Raw genomic sequence first — 7,833 nt, forward strand, 5'->3', positions numbered from 1 at the left:
GGCGAAATGATCCTGCCTACCCAACCGTCTTGACTCATTGATCCTTATTTGATAGCATGAATGTATGTTTAAGATTAATGAAGGATCCAAAATATTAGTTGTTATACTTAAATAGCCAGTAACCAGTATAATATATTATAGGCTGTGTTCGTGTTGAACCGTCCGTAAATCAACCTACTTAACTGCTTCACGAATAGTTTAAGTGAGTTTTCTCGATATACTATATTTTACACTATGTATCCGTTGTATATTAGGATATAGTTATACTATAATGTGTTGTTAGGAAAGTAGCTTAGCTTAGTCAGTTGCATGTTGGGTTGGACTGTTTATTTACTTAACTATTATATATGTTAATATATTTGTATGAGGAGTTGACGAAAGAACGACAAGAGGTCGTGAGCCTATAGACTTGTGTTGACGATGAAAGAAAAATAGGTTGTGAGTCTAGATACACACGCTACTAGTGGAACGACGAAAGGTCTTGAGACATTGGTTGTATGTATTTGTATTGTACTGTGATAAATGGTATTTTGAAGAACTTACTAAGTCTTGGCTTATAGCTGTTGAATAAATGTTTTTCAGGTTGCTCAATCGATCGAGGAAAGGCTAGCTCCAACATGACTGTACTCACATTGAAGAAATAATTATATTTTTATCCTTCCACTAGACTTTCTTTTATGTCTAATAGATGCATGAATATGATATTTTAATGAAAATGGGATTTTGGAGCTACTATATATATATATATATATATATATATATATATATATATATATATATATATATATATATATATATAATATGAAAATTTTGTGTTGAAAATTAGGACGTTACACTATTGATGTGTTCTGTATATATTGACATGTTATTTCAGTAGTTGGTTGCCATTTGAAGGGTTCATATAGAGGGGAAATGTTTGTTGTTGTCATAAAATATGCTAACAATAGTATATTACTCCATATAGTTGGGGTTGGTGAATTTATCAACTCAGACATTTTGTTGTTTGAAACATATATTTATGTGTTATTTTAAACAAGCACAAAGGAATAATTCATGCAATACAAAATCTTTAGGAATTGGAAAAGCCATTATCATATCATCGCTTATGTCTTTGACACATTAGAGGTAACTTCATGCAAAGGTACAAGAACGTGAGTCTTAAAAAGACTTTTTGGTCTATTGGAATCACCACAAAAAAGAAGAAAGCTTGTTACATATATGAAAGGAATAAAAATGTCAATCTCGAAGCTTGATAATATATAAAACAAATTACAAGAAGTCACTGGTGTTTTTTATAAGACGAAAATCTTCGATTGGGTTTCTTAACAACAAATATCTCTGAGTGTGTGAGCAATACACTTCAAGGAGCAAGCCAGTTACCAATTAGATATTGTATTGACCTTACATTCAATATAACTATACAACTTTTTAGAAAGTACAATGATGTTGTAATGAATTGTAATACACATTTACCATCATGTATGTGATGTCACTTTTTGAAAATGAGAAATTCATGCACAAAGCCTTAAATTAACTGAGTTTGAGTATAATTAAGGTGTCTACAAAATTATCACAAAGTTACAAATGAATGGCAAATAAGGAAATATGCACAATGTCCATTATTTTCAAGGAGCATGCAAAAATGTGGTAAGTGGAAAATAAAAAGATTTTCATGTTTGCATGCTATTGCAATTTGTAGTTATAGAGGAGATGACCTTCTTTCTATTGTAAATATTGATTACTACGATATATAAACAACAATATAGGTTATCTTTTGTCCCACTTTCCCACATTGGTAATTGGTTGGAGTCGGATTGGAAGATTGAAGCAGGTAACTCGAAACTTTCTATTCATTAAGAACGGATGTATGAAAATCGATTTCATAACGGGATGGATATTCTTCATCCCGACGAACCTCACAAATGTAGACTATGTAACCAACATCGTCATAATAGAAGAAATTGTCCAATTTCAAAGCTAAGATTCAATGTGGTATGGATTTTGTAACATTTTAAATTAATGTTGTAAGTTATTGTTTAACTTGTATGGTAAATTTATGCTTAATTTGTATTATAATATCGTTTTTTATTGTTCTTATAATTTCATTATGTTGCAATATATTCAATATTTGTATCTATTTGAAGGTGTTTGTAAGAATTATTTAAGGATATAATTTGTAAAAGAATAATACATAAGATATAATCATATATCATGAAATAAATTAATTTATATATAATATTTAATAATGGTAAAATAATAAATTGTGAAATTGTGAAAGATATAAATAAAATGAGATAAAAGTTGGTTAAATTAATAACATATAAGGGTTATAAATGAAAATATATCATTTGTTTTGGAGTAGAAAATGTTAGAAATGGTGGGCCTCTTCGAACAAACTTAGTTTATTATTTTAACAAGATATTTAAAACTTAATATATTTCTATAATATTTTTTGAAACAAAAACCTAGTTTAAAAATAAATAAATAAATAAATAAATAAAACTTATTTCTATTGTAATCATTTTTGTAAATAGTCAAGTAATTAAAAGGTTCTTCGGTTTCTGTCCACGGCCATATATTATATGGACTGAATCATATTAATTCTCTATATTATCTTATTGATTGCGAAACAAAATACATAATTATTTTAGTAAATAACTCTATATAAAATAAGAACCCTGTCATAAAGGTCTATTCGGTTAAGATGCAAAATCTTACACCAAAGATTCAAGGTTTAAAAGTTAACACATCCAAAATATTGTTGATCTTCTATTAGATTTTTTTTTTTCAAGTAAAATGAGAAGCTATATGGTTTTTATTTCTTTAATAACGAATCGTTGATAATTAAAACTCTGAAAATTCTTACTGTTGAATTGGACAACAGTGAACATTTAAACGTGGGAGAAAAGAGACGATTAAGTGGCCCAAAATTGTACAAAGAGGAGTCTCTCTCTCTCTCTCTCTCTCTCTCTCTCTCTGCAAGATAATGAAGCTTAATCCAACCTAAAATCCATGGCAAAACCTGGCGATCGGATGGATGATGATAAAGAAGCATCAAAGTCAAACAACCAACTGGTAACACCAGTAAAAGAAGAAGATTACGATTGTCAAACTCCGACCTCTAAAGATCACAAGATCCAGTCTCCGCGGTTCCACTTGCCACCACCACCGCCATGTAAGAGAAGAAGGAGGTCGACGGAAGATGGTCAAAAATCATCGGAGGAGTTCTTCGAAGAAACAAGGCGAGAAGAGGTTGATGCGTTTTTCCGACTGTTCACCATTAGGGTTTCTTCATCTTTGTCCAGGAAAAGGCGAAGTCATAGTTTATGATCGTAAGTTTTTGTTATACATTTTTACACGTTGATTTATATATGATCTTGGAAGCAGATCAAATTCATTTGTAAAAAAAAAAAAAAAAAAAAAAAAAAGTAGCGTTTTTTCCATCGATCATATATTCCTGTAATTAATGAAGTTTCTTCAAGATTAAGTAACCGTTACAAACGATAAAGTAACCGTTTCTTCATTTTGACGAATAAATAAAAAGCCAATGGAATTAATTATATATGATGATGATAAATAATCGAAATTATCACTTATCCGTTTTATTTTCAAGACTGTAATATCTATGGTTGTGCTGGTATATCGAAGAAATGAGTTTTAGATATCCGTTAATTTGTTGACTATAAGGCCAGGGGTCATAAAAGAGTTCATGTGCACATGAAACTTCGTTTTTTCTTTCAAGACACCGGAGGGAAAGATCGATAAGTTTCAACTTTCAACCATCATTTAGGAAATGAACCAAAAATCGCACAGTAAAATGCTTTACTTTTACCTAACAAACAAGTTTATGTTGTTTCTTAAAGGCGTCACAAGTTTATGTGTATTTTGGATTCAAAATTAAATGATTGATGCTTTAATTGAATTTCTTTTAGTGTGTAGTGTGTACCAACATCTTTAACCTTTTTAGAGAATGGACTTATTTCCGAATATCAACATACTTTTATTTTTGAGGATGGTTATAATTAACCAAAGCTTTTTTTAGGGTGCTGCTTGTTAGTTTATTGTGATATGGTATTAATGCTGACTTTTGAGTGTTTGGTTTTATAAAATAAGTATGTTTCTTGAATTAAATAAATAGTTTTTTTATAAGTTGTTTCAAGCTTTTTATTTTGGGTGGAAACCAATTTACTAATTTCTATTTTACCACAGTTTTATCCTTAAAAAATTATATGGATTGTAGCTTAATTTTTAGTTTTTTCATGATCGGCAACCTATTAATTTATCTTTTTATCTATGTCATTTTAATATTTTTCCTCAATTTTTTTTATAGATATAGTTGTCGAACATTTAAAAAAAAAAAAAAAAAAAAAAAAAAAAAAAAAAAAAAAAAACCCTATCTTATTGTGTTATAAAACTCCGCTTTAATTAGTTAAATACTTTTCCAACAAAATATATGTTTATGTTAGATAAGCGAATCCCAAACACACTTGGATTCCTTTAACATCTTATGCTAAGTACGTACCATGCCAACAGTCTCTTTGTTCAACAACTTGATAGCAATATGTTACAAAGAAAAAGGTTCTATTGAATTATTTATGTAGCTATAGATTGTATAACATTTTTCATTAGAATTTCATGTTTTATCCAATGCAATAAATTATTAGTTAAATACATAAATAACTGGACAATAAAAAAAAAAGATACAGTTTCTTAAAATAAAATCACAGAGAACTTATAAAAAAAATCCACAATTACTTTTTTCTTTATTCAATGGACTATTGGATGCTTATTGTTTATTGTCGTGCTCATCTTCGACGCTCTGGTTTCAACAAGGCTACTATGATTGAGCTGTCAGTACAAACAAATTGATTCGGGCCGGCTGGTTCCAACCATCCCCAAACACCGCTTAGTATGCAACGTCCTAATAATCCCAAGCTCACTTATATATATATATATATATATATATATATATATATATATATATATATATATATATATATATATATATATATATATATATATATATATATACATGTGAAACAGCTTAATTTTGTGAGATCGTAAGATACATTTTTTTATTTTTTATTTTATTTTTATTTTATTTTATTTTTTTAGTTAATTCAAGTTCTGAAAATAATATTTAAAAAAAGAATTTTTGGATTTTTCCATTTATTTTGCATTTTAAAATTATTTTTTAGGATATGTACAGTATAATATTCTATTAAAATATTTCACGTATTTTAAAAAAAACGGGATTTATTATTATTATTTTTATTATTTTTATTTTTTTTAGTTAATTCAAGTTCCGAAAATAATAGGTAAAAAAAGAATTTTTAGATTTTTCCATTTATTTTGCATTTTAAAATTATTTTTTAGAATATGTCAGTGTAATATTCTATTACAATATTTCACGTATTTTTCAAAAAGACAAGATTTTTTTTTATTATTTTTTTTTAGTTAATTCAAGTTCCGAAAATAATATTTAAAAAAAAAAAATTTTGGATTTTTCTATTTATTTTGCATTTTAAAATTATTTTTAGATTTGGTCTCACAGTATCATAAAATTATAAATGGTCTCAAATTTAACCTGAACCTATATATATATATATATATATATATATATATATATATATATATATATAAAATTAAATAAATCATAAAAGAGTATTTTGGACCTTTTGTACTTTTAATTACGGAAATCATTTAATTGAAATCCTACAATTATAGAAATAAAGTAAATGTATCTGACCTAGTCCTTCACCTTCGTTTCCTGCATCATTTTCGTCTGTTGTCATCGATCTAAACCATTTTAATCAACCTTCATCTTCTAGAACATCTTTCCCCTTAAACCCGACAGGAAAACGAGTGAGGGATGAGAGAACTTGGTGGTGGTCGATGATTCTATGGGTGTTTGGTTGTTGTTGATTTACAGAAAGAACGATGGAGGAAGGATTTGCAGCCATTAACGTGGGTGGTGACAAACAGCATCTCCGATGAGGGTGGTTTGGCAGCGAGGATCGACGGGAAATAAGTGAAGGGTCTCCGATCTTTGACTGGCCGTAGGAGGTGTTATCATTCATCGATCAAGGGGTGTTTAGCTGGTTTACCGGTCGTCGATCATCAATCAGGTAAAAAAAATCTCTTTTTTATTTGGTGTTTAATAGAAATCATTGGGGTGTTTGGGTTTCTCTGGAAAATCGATATAATAAAGGGGATATGGGTTTGAGTTTTGAAAGAAATCCATGGGTGTTTGGATTGGATGTTTGAGCTTTGGTGTTTTGACAGGGAAAATGAAGGAGAAGCAATGAAGGTTTAATGCCCCATTTTCTTGATTGATTTGTCAAGAACAACACCGTGTTCTTGACTGGAACATGATACTCATAAGAAGAAATAAGGAAACCGGATGTTGCTTCTTTGGTGATTTATCGACTGTCAGTCAAAAGGAAATACATGTTGAAACAGAATAAAAGTTAATTTAAAACTCAATCAAGTATCTTATTTTCTTTATTGATTACAATATTCTATTATTTGAGATTTGATCAGTGTGCTTCGATTTTAGTGCAATTGGATGGTTTTGTTAGAACCAAATTAACGGTTACCCTAAAAGTGTTTGATAAAATGCCAAAGAGAAATATTACCATATTGATCGCTCAACATGTCATGGACTCAAATTGTATTCATGGTTAGTGATTGAATTTTTATCGAATGTTTATCGATTCTGCATATCATCTCCATTGTTCTACTGATTTATGCATTTTTCACTTTAATATTTTCCCAATAAAATGCATACGGTAATTGAATCTTGAATTCCAATTCTATCGGAATGGAATCATGAATTCCATTTATGTTGGAATGGAATATTGATATTTTTATAGTTTTTATTCTCTTAGAAACCGAACACAGGAGATATACCATCATGTGTAACTCATTTACTTTGCAAACTTTATTAATTAAAATGAACCCTCATCTATGAACTTTTCATTTGATTGCTTTTTGATTTTAATTTTGAATCACGAATTCCAATTCTGTTGGAATGGAATATAGATTAATTATTTTATTCTATTTAATGCACTAAAATTTTTAATATTTTGAAAGTTGATTATGTTTTCCTTGTGAATTTAGGTTTTGAAGATGTTGTCGTTAATGTGAAAAATGAAGAAAACATGAAGAATGATATTTGTATTCTAACAGAAAGTATTCTGTCAGAATTTATAAATTGTTTCTTAACAATAATATTCTTTTGGAATAAAGTAGTGTTTTTGTTAGATTTTGATTTTTTTTTTTCTTCCTTTTTTAACCATTTTTAGTTTTAATCTTTAAGAATAAATGTAATCTTTAAACCATTATTAGTCATAATTTTCTTAGAATGATTGTAATAATTGTTTATAGTTTTTTTCTTTATTGATCAATGTAAATAGTTATTCTTAAATAATAAAATCCATATTCTTTAGAAAATATTATTCTTGATAATATGTTGTATAAATCTTTAAGCATGTTTAATATAAAAAGTATATTGAATGAAACAATATTCTGCTAGAATAAAACTGCAAATATGTTTATTAGTTTATTGTTGACCCCTTTATCATTCTAACAGAATAAAATCGGTTATTATTAAATTTGAATTCGAATTAAATTAAAAATTTTAGATTTTTTTAAAAATAAGGGAATTAATGATCCCTTAAAATCCGAAAATTTCCTTTTTTAAAATAGGTTACTTGACAAAAATACCATTTTCTTGAAATTTGTGTGATTATAGGATACATGCTACTCTATTGTAATATCATAAACCTTCAGCTCATTATTGTTGATTCTATTCATCCGGTGGTCCAAATC

The 7,833-nt window shown here is 28.1% G+C and overlaps 1 long non-coding RNA gene across 1 annotated transcript; it reads left to right on the forward strand.

Moving 5' to 3' along the window:
- The first annotated feature begins 2,797 nt into the window (after positions 1 to 2,797).
- On the forward strand, positions 2,798 to 6,649 carry LOC145029269 (uncharacterized). The gene is made up of 3 exons (XR_013676435.1): positions 2,798 to 3,332; positions 5,933 to 6,128; positions 6,286 to 6,649. It is a non-coding gene; the product is annotated as an uncharacterized LOC145029269 (long non-coding RNA).
- The last annotated feature ends 1,184 nt before the right edge of the window (positions 6,650 to 7,833 follow it).

The sequence above is a fragment of the Lactuca saligna genome, chromosome 2, assembly GCF_052625555.1.
Source record: "Lactuca saligna cultivar CGN05327 chromosome 2, ASM5262555v1, whole genome shotgun sequence".
NCBI lineage: Eukaryota > Viridiplantae > Streptophyta > Magnoliopsida > Asterales > Asteraceae > Lactuca > Lactuca saligna.